Source organism: Myotis lucifugus, unplaced genomic scaffold (assembly GCF_000147115.1).
Source record: "Myotis lucifugus unplaced genomic scaffold, Myoluc2.0 scaffold_368, whole genome shotgun sequence".
In the NCBI taxonomy this organism is placed as follows: Eukaryota; Metazoa; Chordata; class Mammalia; order Chiroptera; family Vespertilionidae; genus Myotis; species Myotis lucifugus.
Window position 1 is genome coordinate 720786 of NW_005871416.1, and position 13007 is coordinate 733792.

Here is a 13007-nt window from a genome sequence, read left to right on the forward strand (position 1 = left end):
CTATCTCTCTCCCTCTTCCTTCCTCTCTGAAATCAATAAAAAAAAATTTTTTTAAAGAAAATAAGCTGAAATCTGTTGATGTTTACTTTCTCTGTTGATATTTCAATTGATTAAAAATCATACTTATTTTAGAATGTGTTTCAAATTTAAAATATATACTTATTTTATTTTAAATATATTTTTTATTGATTTCAGAGAGGAAGACAGAGGGAGAGAGAGACAGAAACATCAATGATGAGAGAGAATCATGGATTGGCTGCCTCCTGCATGCCCCACATTGGGGATCGGCCTGCAACCTAGGCATATGCCTTGACCGGGAATATGCCCTGACTGGGAATTAAACCCTGACTTCCTGGTTCATAGGTTGATGCTCATCCACTGAGCCACACCAGCCGGGCAAAAAATATATACTTATTTCAGAGTGAGTCAGGATTAATTATATACCAAAGCAATCTAATTTTATATTCATGAAATACAGATAAAATCAGAACAAATAACTATCGAGGCTATAATAAAATGTTAATCTTTAAGGCAATATGCCTATTCATTTTATTGGCAAAGTGGAGCTTGGCCTAGTATTATAAAGCCATGGAATAGAACTATACTTCCTGTTTGAATTATTACCCCTTGAAGATGCAACGCTGTTTTTTTGTTTGGAGCAGGAAGTCCAGCTCTGAATTTCCCATGAAAACACTTCTTTTCTGTAATCACTCTTGATGAGAATAAAGAAATTGTATGATCATACAATCTGATAAACATTGGGGTAGGGATGACACATCTTAGGCAGAGACTGACAGGTGATCTTTTATGTCTGAAGATCCTGTCCAGTTGGCACGTTGGACGGCTCATGGCTTCTGGGCTGCGGTCAGAGCCATCTGTCTGAGAGGCAAACCGCCTCTTCATAGATGAGCTGGGCCATTTCATCAGGCGAGAAGGCCAGGAATCATAACCACAGATGAGCAGATGATGTTTTACCACCTGCTGCCACATCTACAGGGAGCCCACGCTCACTGCTATTGCTGGTCACCGATAACGGTGCCATGCACTCCACCTGCAGTGGCCCTGAGAATGGCACAGAGGGGATGTTTTCCACTATCTAGGATGCTGAGATCATTCACATGCCAACCTTGGACTGAAAGGAATAGGCAAGGATGATTATTGGAGCATTACATCTAGATGAACAAGTCCAGGAGATGAGAAAAGTAAGGTTATACATACAAAATACCATTGCAGCGATGGCGGTAGTCATTACACAATGGTTATATATATACTAGTGGCCCAGTGCACAAAATTTGTGCACGGAGGGGGGGGGGTTCCCTCAGCCTGCACCCTCCCCAATTGGGGACATCCCTCTCACAATCTGGGACCACTGTCTACTTACCGCTCACCTGCCTGCCTGCCTGATCACCCCTAACTTCTCTGCCTGCTGGACTGATCTCGCCCTCAACTACCCTCCCCTGCCGGCCTGGTTGCCCCCAATTGCCCTCCCCTGCCAGCCTGATCTCGCCACCAATGGCCCTCCCCTGGTGGCCTGGTTGCCCCCAACTGCCCCCGCCCCCGTTGGCCTGATCTCACCCCCAACTGCTGTCCGCTGCTGGCCTGGTTTCCCTCAACTGCCCCCCACCCCACCGTTGGCCTGATCTAGCCCCCAACTGCCCTCCCCTGCCAGCATGATCTCACCCGCAACTGCCCTCCCCTGCTGTCCAATTTGGTTCTGACTGGTCGGTTTCTATGCCAGTCAGCATCAAAAGCTCCGCCTCCTAGGCAGCCATTGGCTCCTCATAGTTCACACAGATTTGGTTCTGATTGGTCGATTTCTATGCTAGTCAACATCTCTGGGCCTGATCAGAGAGGCGGGGCTGATCAGCAGCCCCCACGGAGGCCCTCAGAGAAACAGAGGAGTGGCTGCTGGAGAAGCCAGAAGAGAAAGAGAGAAGCAACGGCTGATCAACAGCTGCCATAGAGGCTGCAGATCAGACCCTGCCTCTCTCTTCGGGACTCTCTCTGGGCCTGATCCGCAGCCCCCTAGGCAGTTGGGGCTGGGTCGCTGCACCTGCACTGGCGGCAGACTGCAGGACTGACTTCTGGTGTTTGGTCGACCCTTTGGTCGGTCGTGACAGACCCTGGGTTTTTATATATTATGATATCTATATTAATATATTTTTATTTATTTCAGAGATGAAGGGAGTGGGAGATATAGAAACATCAATGATGAGAGAGAATCATTGATCGGCTGCCTCCTGCATGCCCCCTACTGGGAACCAAGTCCGCAACCTGGGCATGTGTCCTTGACCGGAATTGAACCCAGGATCCTTCAGTCCCCAGGCCGACTGAAGTAGATATTCAACTGAAGAGAAGAAGTAAAGAATCACCAAGGACTGCCCTTGACTTTATCCTTGGCTAGTTGTCTGGGCAGGAAATAGAGCCTGCCTAAAATGAAGGCTGATGACAAACCTCAGAAGATTCCAGCTATGTCTCCCCAATAACCTGTCACTAACAGAGTCACACGCAGTAATGGAGAAATCTCCTGTAAGTAGACTACACCAAGACTTAATTACTTTAAATTTTTTCACTTGTAATGCTGATGGCAAGACACTTATGGAATTACACTGGTGTCAGCATAAGCCAAAGAAAAATGATTTGATTAAGTAGAAATATCCTGAGTCTGGTTTATGGAAGGGTCCTGACCCTTTGTTAAACTTTGGTCAAGGATATGATTGTGTATTTCCAGAAAACTCCTCCAAACCCATGTGGATTGCTGCAAGGAACATTAAACTTCAACATGGATCTGAGAGAGGAACTGACCAGACTGATGAGGACCTGGCACATGGAGCCTCACCCTGTACCTGTGGCTGCAGACAATCGACTACTCCAGCCACAGAGAGCAGGAGCCCCAAGCAACATGCTGAGGATAAGGAGTGGGAAGGAGAACGAGACAGACGACAAACAGTCCAGAGATGACCGGGGGGATGGTGAAGAAGACGGTCCAGAACGCTGAGCAAATTTGTGAGGAGACCAAAACCCCAAGAACACCTGACAATGTTTTCCTTGCCATGCTGGCCGTCATCAGCTATGTGACGGTGCAGGATGCCCTGGACAAACCCAGAGAAGGTCAGGCCTCCATTGTCATCGCCCACCGTTTGTCCACCATCCAGAACTCGAATGTCATTGTTGTCATGTCACAGGGACAGTGATTGAGAAGGGAACCCATAAAGAACTGATGGCCCAGAAAGGAGCCTACTGCAAACTAGTTCCTTAGATGCCTGGCAGCAATTTAAAAAGGACATGAAAGAACTCAGTCCTTTTCATTGGATCTCCCTACCTCTGCCTCTTAGCATAACCACTATTGTCTGTCTCATTCTTGTTCTTATATGTTTATTTCTAGTCTGCAAATGCGGAATGAAGAATCTTAAAAGGACTCAAGCCCTACAGATGGCATAAACTTTTCAAGATTTATTAAAGAAAACAAAAAGGGGGAGATGCGGAAAGACCATCCATTGTCAATACTATCATGAGAGTGCATCAGGGAACTCGGAAGGCTGATGAACCTTGAGCTTTAGCTAGCAGGGCTAAATCTATGCACTGATTGTTCTGTGTTGAGATAGCGATGGCTCAAAGCAATTTCCTGACCTGGTAGCCTCAATGTAAATCTTTACTGACCTTTACTGACCTTTGAAATGGTCTATCTGCTACCTGTTTACCATGCTTTACTGAGGGCAAGATGTGTATCTAAAACTGAATAAAAGGTGGACCAGCCGGAGTTCCGGTGTACTCTTCATGAAAGAGACATCCCTTTCCCCCAATGCTTCCTAAATTCATATTTCTTATATAGCATTTTCATTTGTGCATGGCCCCTTCTTCAGATCCTGAACCCTAGTAAAAGGATGCAGCATGCAGTAGTCTCTACCCCACAGGGAAGGTCACACAAATAGACAGAGGCCCACTCTGAGACAAAGGTGGACATGGAAGACTGGACAGGGAGGGTTAAGCAGAAACATTCATTTTTTAAAAATTATTTTAGTGTCCCTAGCTGCACGAGGTAACTCTAAAGGAATTTCATGGCAGTGATGCATTGACAGTAACCATAACAAACACAACCCTCACCCCCCAAAGAAAACAACAAAAATAAACAAAATCCAAGCCCATCTCAACTCTGGACCAGAGTGACTAAATCCCCACGATATTCTTCACAGAAAAAAGTAATCCCTGAGCCGGAATGTTCTCTGACTCAGTCTCTTTTGTTCTGTGTCCAGAATTCAATTCCTTCACTCAAATAAAATGATCACACACACACACACACACACACACACACACACACACCACAATGCACAATGTCAACCTGCTTTCAGGACACAAAGCAAACAATAAAACCAGACCCAGGTGGAAACAGATGTTGGAACTACAATACGGAGAATCTTAAATAACTGCTGCTACATACAATATGTGGCATTTTAGTGGGAAATATGCATAATTTGGTGGGGAATTTCAGAAAGTAATGGAAATACCAAAAGTTAAATAGAAATGCTAGAAATGAATGCTGCATAACAAAGATAAAGAATTATTTGAAAGTTTCATAAGTGGTCTCATCATAGTTGAGGAAAAAAACAGGAAACTTAAAGACAGATCAATAAAAATTACCCATACTGAACTACATAGAGAAAGACTGTAAATAATAATAATAATAATAATAATAATAAAAGAGAGCATTCAAAATCAGTGGGACAATTAAAACATGTATATGATTAGAATCCCAGAAGAAAAGAGAGAAAACAGGAAGGAAAATATAATTAAAGAAACAATGGCTGAAAATTTTTCAAAAATAATGAAAAAGACATCAAACTTCATATCTATGAATCACAGATCACAGTGCACTCCACACACACACACACACACACACACACACACACCTAAACATTTCATATTTAAGCTCCTGGAAATCAAAGATACAGAGAAAGGATTGAAGGTACCCAGATTAAAAAAAAAAAAGACTAATTCATACAGAGAAACATTGGTAAGAAACATAGCAGGCCTACATTTGAAACTGTGTAAGCCAGAAGACAAGGGAGTGACTTCAGAATACTGAAAACAAAACAAAAACAACAATAAAACAAAACAAGAAACCTTTCTCAACCCAGAATTCTACAGTCAAAAAATATCTTAGAAAATTAAGGAAGACAAAGACTTTCCGCCAATGAAAACTGAGAAAATCTATTGCCAGCAGATCTGTGCTGTAAGGAAAATTAAAGAAAAGCATATGGTACATATGGTACGAGGTAGAAACTCAGATAAGAGAAGAAGTGAAGACCTCCAGAGAGAGTAACATGTACAAAACTCGCAGACCTCCTGCTGACGTAACCTATGGACATCAACAGGAGGTCTCAAAGGCAGAAGGACATGACATCGTTCCTGTGCAGAAAAAACATATCTCAAAGCTTTCGGCTGCCGGTCATGGTGGATTTAGCATGTATGTTAACATGTAGGCTAGTGCAAAGGTGTCTCTCTGCCTGGCCGGGGTGGCCCAGCTGGTTGAGCGTCGTCCTGTGTGACAAAAGGTTGCCGGTTCGACTCCCAGGCAGGGCACATGCCTGGGTTACTGTTCGATCCCCCGTAGGGGGCCATCCGGAAAGCAACTCATTAAAGTTTCTCTGTTTCATTCATGCTTCCTTCTCTCTCTCTCTCTCTCTCTTCCTCTCTCTAAGCATGTCCTTGGGTGATGATTAAATTTTTTAAAAGATGACTGTTCAAATTTCAACTAAGATTGAGAATGAATGAGAATGAAAAAAAAATATCTAAGTGGGATTTGGACATGGGAGTTTAAGAACATGTTGCAATGAAACAAACTAGGCAGGGCATAAAGAAAAGGAAGAGAGAGAAAACAGCGAGCAGGGTACTTTGATTATAGGTGAAAATACATGAAATATAAATAATAAAAATGGCATTGAACCAGATCAGGAAAAGTCTGAAAGGCAGATTGAGCACTTAATTCAGAAGACACTTCAAAATCAGGGACGCTTTCGAGTTTTGCATGTGTATGTTCCATTCATTTTAACTGAATGTATTCGACATCGATGATATAAAAAAACATAATGCAAGCACCTGTAATATATATGATACCTGAAAACTATGTATTACCTTCAAGAATATTAAATATTCACTGCTCCTCACCTATCATGGAAAGAGGAAGCAAAGGAGATAATGAAAAAATAATGTGATAAAGAAGAATTTGTCTTAAATATTCATTGAAAAAATACATTGATTTCGGTGAGGAAGAGGGAGGCAGTCAGGCACTTGCTGGAAAGATAAGTGGGAGAGACAACTGTGTAATGAATCATTCAACTTGGAGTTAAAATGTGCAAACGCAGTGGCGTGAGCGTCTGATGCCCCAGGAAGCCACCTGGATGGGACGTGAACTTTGGAGGGATGGCCATTTAGGGGCTGGGCAACCAGGCCATCATCCGGAAACCGCTGGCGACGGAGACGCGCCCTGGATTATGGGCTCGACGTGGAGTCCAGACGCGGGGAAATGGGACAGATAATTACCACGGCTTCTGTGAGCAGCAATAAAAACCGCTCTGGAAGAGGAGAGAATGTAATGGGTTCAAGAAATACTTCAGTAATCAAATGGGCTTCACTCGATGATTAATCAATTAGTACTTTTAAAGTTTATAATATCACGAAAGAGCTTTGTAGAGTGTTTTGTTCCTGATTGTACATTTTGAATATTAAATTAACTAGCCCAATGTTAATACCTATTAAATATGCTTTTCAGAAGGAACACATTTATATTACAACTTTAAACTTGTGGTGATTATTTTATGAAATTTCACGCTAAGTTTTCCGCACTCAGTGTACAGCTTTTCTTATAAGATAAAGGGTTATAGCGTTTGTTCTTATATGAACTGCCAATCAAAAAACTTTATCTGGGGAAGCAATTTTCTGCTGAATAAGTTTTAATAGTCCTCCTCCAACTGCCGTGTACACAGAAATCACCTAAGGTCTTGTTGAAAACCCGGGTCCCGGCATCAGAGCCGGTGGAAGCTGAGATAAGGCGATGCCAGCCTGCACCAGGCAGCGTGCCCGCATGTGGGCGCAGCATTGCGTGAGAAGAACAACATCAACACGAAAGGCAAGCACATGCAAAGAATGTTTACTACCTGCTACTGACCTCAGAGAGGAAGGAAGAGGGAGAGAGAGAGAAACATCAGTGATGAGAGAATCATCCATTGGCTGCCTCCTGCACGCCCCCTACTGGGGACCGAGCCTGCAACCAGGGCATGTGCCCTGACCTCCTGGTCCATAGGCTGACGCTCAACCCCTGAGCCACACCGGCTGGGCTACAAGTTCACATTTTTAAAGCGTTGTGATTCAGGAAACGTTACCAAAGGTGATGCAGGAAGAGGCTTGATCAGAAGGGCTGGTTCATTCCATGTGGGCCCTCCTTGCTGCTCTCAGACCCCTGAACTCCCTAGGTAAGTGCAGAGCTAGCAGGGGAGTGTGTGTGTGTGTGTGTGGGGGGGGGGGCTCAGGGTTGCTGATACATAAGGTGCTCATTGTGTCATAAGGTGCTCTTAGCAGGAAGAGGCTAATATTAGCTCCACTGCAATGTCTTACTCTCCTACAGACTCGCCTAATACTCTAAAGTGAAACTATGATTGAGGAACAGTTATTTAGGATTATTTTAATGTGATGAGAAATGGCATCGCTTTTGTGCCATTTCTTTTAGAGTCAGAGGAATCACACCAAAGGAGGTGTAGCACTTGCCTACACAGTAAGTCTATTCTAGTAAAACGGAGTGAAAAACGGGTAAAAAGGTATTAAAAAAGGAAAGTCATTTTGAAAAGATCAGTTTGTGGGAGTACAAACACAATTGGATGAGACATGGCATTTAGAAGTTTTGTAAAGAGCCTTCACTCAGGCTGTTCCATTCCCTGCTAGTGATCTGTGTTAGTAATTTTATCTTAGCGAGACACTTTGACTTGATGGCTTAAAAATGACTCCCTTCCTTAAAGCCCTGGCCGCATCTGGAGGGAAGGTATTTGGCTGTCGACATGCACCATGGTTTCCATGACAGGAATGTGCCCCTTTTTGCCAGCTCAACCCCTTCTCCACTAGACGCCACAGGATTCTGATTACAGCGGGAAGTTAAAAACACCCATGAAAAATTCACAAGAATCATTGCTAATGTCATGAATTACCAACACACCGGAGTAAATTGGGTAATTTAGATAATATTGATTAAGCGAAACCTTCCTAATTCATTCTTTTTAGTCTTTATGACTTATTTTTTTCCTCGTGAGTTTTATTAAGATATCTCTAAATTTCTTGAAATGCTTCTCTTAATCTAATTTAGCTTTAGCTGACACAGCATTTTTATGCAGCCAAATCTCACATCATTTTATATCTCTTATCCAGTAGACATTTCTGAGTCTCTTTTCTTTTTTTTAAAAAAAAAATATATATTTTTATTGATTTCAAAGAGGAAGGGAGAGGGAGAGAGATAGAAACATCAATGATGAGAGAATCTTCGATTGGCTGCCTCCTGCACGCCCCACACTGGGGATTGAGCTGCAATGCGGGCATGTGCCCTGACTGGGAATTGAACCATGACCTCCTGGTTCATAAGACAATGCTCAACCACTGAGCCACACCAGCCAGGCAACCTCTCTTTTCTTATTAGACTGTGATCTAATTAAAGGCAAAAAAAAATATAATGAAGCATAACAGGGTAGAAACAAAACAGATACAGAATAAGTAAGCATTAAATTTACTGGCTGCTTAGTTTATGAAAGACTTAGTGCAAAGTGTGAGTGGAGGCCAAGGTTATTGTCTAGAGTTGTACTTTCTGCAAAAGGAAGCAAGTATGTTACAAAAGTAAGTAAGTCCAGTAGAAGTAAAATCGGATCAATGGTCATCATAGCTGGGTGGCTTAAACAGAGTCTTTCCCAGAGCAGGTATTTTTAAATGTGGTGATGATGCCGTGTAATAATCCAGTCATGAGTAACTGAAGAGAAGCAAGGGGAAAGCCAGAATGTGATGGGCACGCCATCTGGCAGCTTTGCCAGGAAGCTGCAGTTTAGACGCAAGCCCAGGAAAGTGTGGGTGAGATAGGAAGGGGGTTTGTCTGTCAGTCACAACTGGGAGCAGGTCCTGGGCCAGAGGAGGCGTGGCCATGGGAAGCGAGGGGGGGGGGGGAAGGTTTGAGAGTTAATCTCCTGAACAAAGGAGTCACTCTCTAGCCTCCTGCTCTCTTGGGACTCTTGTTGCAGGGGGTGCGCTCACGGCCCCCCCTGCACTCGCCCCCACAGCTCACAGTCTGTGACCCCACACAACAGACGGGCGGACGGATGGACGGACGGACAGACAGACGGCAGCTGGCCTGATGCTGCCCTGGACCAGCTCCCCCAGGGAGTGGAGATGGTGGGCCCTGCTCTGCTCCCAGCTCTGCTGAGTCCCCAGCTGCAGCTCTCCCAGGACTGGAGGAAGGGGAATGGGGCTTGGCTAACCATAGGATGCAATTCCACACCCATGGAACTTTCCACCAGTCGCATCCCCCCGTGGGGGCCTCTGGAAATTCTTATTCCAGAGGTGCCCCAAGAATCCCACTCTCACCAGCAAAGGAGAGAGGCCATCCATGCATTTCTCCGATAACAATAAGGTCTAATTTATAATCTTTCTTTTTCATTGATCTTTCTTTTGGTATTAAGTCTTTGCCCAGCCCTAGATGTCCGAAAGCTTCTCCTAGTTCTATTTTTAGAAGTTTTCTATAAGTACAGATTTCCAGAAAATGGTTTGGTCATTCCTTTTTACATTAAAAACAGATTTCCTGCATGACTTAGCAATTGCACTCTTGGCCATATATCTCGGAGAAATAAATATCAATTTTCACACAATAATTGTGCATGAACGCTTATAGCAGCTTTACTTGTAATGACCAAACTCTAGAAGCTCCCCAAATACCCTTCAATGGGTAAATGGTTACAAACAGTGATGAATCCTTCCCATGAAACACCACTCAGCAACAGAAAGGAAAAAACTGCTGATACACCTAACAAGTTCAATGGGTCTTAAGGCAATTGTGCGGGTCAGTCTCCAAAGGCCACTAAGTCACAGAGGCGACGTTTTATTGAAGCAGTTGAATATTTACATGTGAGAATGCTGCTGTGATTTCTGCTGTTGTTGTTATTGCAAAGCAATGATTTAGAAGGAGGCAGAGTTTGATAAGGTCCATTTGGTTAGATAATGAAGAGAAAATTTGTTCTCTAGTGTTCACTTAAATGATAAAAACAAGACTTTTTGTCCAAGTTTTATCTAAATGCAAGAGATTGTCAGAATATGATAATAAGATAATCATTGTTAAGTAGTTTTTAAATCAATATTACTTTCATTACATTTTCTATTTATACTTGGAGACATTAGAATCATTGTTTGCTTTAGTGGGCGATTTGGGCTGGTCATAAAATTATTCCAGTTTTTTTTTTCTTATAAATGTTCTTCTGAGGAAATAAAAGAATGTATGTGAATAGGAAATATTCAAATAACTGTTGCAGCATTGCATATTTTTGGTTATACCTACCATGTGTTTGGCCCACACATAGCTCTATTTACCAAAGTACATTGAGAAAATAGAAACCATTTTCAATAATCTGTAATTAGACAGTAGAATAGGTATAAGCTACTTAAACAAATGTAGATACCATTTCAATTTAGATGCAAAATGGAATTGAATTCTCCAGTCACATACATTCATGCTTTGATTACGCCACACTTCCAATTCCCCACACCTCTAAGGCACCGAGGTCTGAATACTAGGCACGAAATAAATACGTAGAAAATAACTACATCTTACTATATAATTTAATAAAATAGAGAGTTGGGGTGTCTTGTCATCTATAAAGCTAAATGTCTGTGAATTATGTGAGCCGAATGCTTAGCCCTTGGTCGCTTCTTTCCACACGTGGGAAACAGCTCGCAAGGAGAGGATCCAGAGGCCCCACAGCCAAAGAGGCACCTCGGAGGGAGCGCCAGTGTGCAAAGTGTCTCGGAACTGTGTGGCCCATCACTCCGCCCTCCTGCACGCCGTCCGCGTGCAATTTCTTTTTAAACAACTGGTCTATTCCTGTCTCCTGGAGGAGGGGATTAATAGGCACCCAGCACCACATGGCTGCCATCTGTGTGGGTCAGTTATGAATCACTGATCAGGGCTTAAATTGAGTTGAAATTTAGCCAAATAGCCAGCAACGATGACCTTCAAACCTGTCGCGGCTGACTGATGGCAGCTCCAGGGAATTTAATTTACTTTAGAGCTTATATCTGGCATTCATGTCTGATTTTTAAAATGCATTTATTTCTCATATTGATCTTTGCTTTTCTGATATTTAAGTTTGGGAACTACATCTTCCAGGTTCCCATAACAGACTCATCTAATAACATTCTCTGGAAATAATAACTGGAGGAAATCAATAATGCAATCGAAAACTTTATGTATTAATGCAATTTTAGTAAGAGAAATACTTTCTTCTTTTTTTCTTTTATCCGATAAAGGAAATTAATCTATGTCACTCTCTCTCTAATAGCAGCTGACGCACTTCAATTAATAGCTAGGTACTTTATATGATCTAGAATAGATAAAAGCAAATAAAGTCAATTTATTTAGGAACTAGGCTAGATGACCTTTCAAAAATGAATTGAATTTGGCAATATGTGTGCATTTTGAAAGCAGTCTAAGAGCTAAGATTTTCATATCCTGTGTTTGAAAACTAGATCTATGAAATGTCCTGAGGCATAACAAAGCTAATTGTCTTTTAATGTTTCTGTAAAGACCAATTTTATTTTCTTATAAAATTGATGAAATGATTTTCATGTCCCTAGATTTTCCATGTATGCAACCAAGATAAATTTTATATTGTTAGGTTTCAGATTATCTGTATCAGAGGGGAGGTATCTAACACTTTCTTATAGCGAGAGGTCGTCAGTATCATCAAAAATCTCTGCCTGCTTTCCCTGTCTTTCTCTCGATTTAAGAAATCTAGAAGATGCTAACTCTATGCAAGAGGTTCAAGAACAATGGAAAGGAACTCGATAGATTCTCTTCCAGGACAAGGGTTTGCTTCTTGTGGTCGGAGGTGCTAAGGTGCCCTCGCCATGCGTTCTCAGCAGCCCTGGCTGAAGGAGCAGTGCCCATTGCTAGGACGTCCTATTACAGCGGGGCCTTGACTTACGAGTGTCCCGACTAATGAGTTTTTAAAGATACGAGCCGTCTCTCGGCTGATTTTTTGCTTTGAGTTGCGAGCTAAAATTCGGGTTACGAGCCAGCTTCAGATACCCCACCGCTAGTTGGCGCAGCGAACGTCACAGTGAACGCCACAACATCAGCCCAGCCTCACATGTCTCACTCGTTCACTTTTGATTTGACGTACGAGTAATTTGAGTTACGAGCTCCGTCACGGACCGAATTAAACTCGGAAGTCAAGGCCCCACTGTATCACGGAGCAGATGACATAAGGAGTAAGAGAAGCCAATGAGCTGCTAAAACTCGTGCTTGGCCTGCCGGTGTGGCTCAGTGGTTGAGCACCAACCTATGAACCAGGAGGTCACGGTTTGATTCTGTTGGGGCACAGGCCTGGGTTGCCTCTCAGGCACCCAAACCCGGGCATGTGCCCTGACCTTCTGGTGCCTGGGACAACACACAACCCACTGAGCCACACCAGCCAGGGCTGAATTTGTCATTCTTGTTCCTTATTTTTCCTTCACTGAAATGTGAGGCCATTGGTATTGTTACATATGCCTTTCCCCACTGCAGCCGTGAAGTAAGCCTGGCCGGGGAGAGGTCAGTGGGGGGAAAAAAAGAGACATATGCACTACTATTTGTAATACCTTAAACCAGTGGTCGGCAAACTGCGGCTCGCGAGGTAAATACTGACTTCTGTGCATGGGCCACGAAGTTTCAATCGCACTGTACGTGCACGCCTGCACGTGGTATTTTGTGGAAGAGCCACACTCGAGGGGCC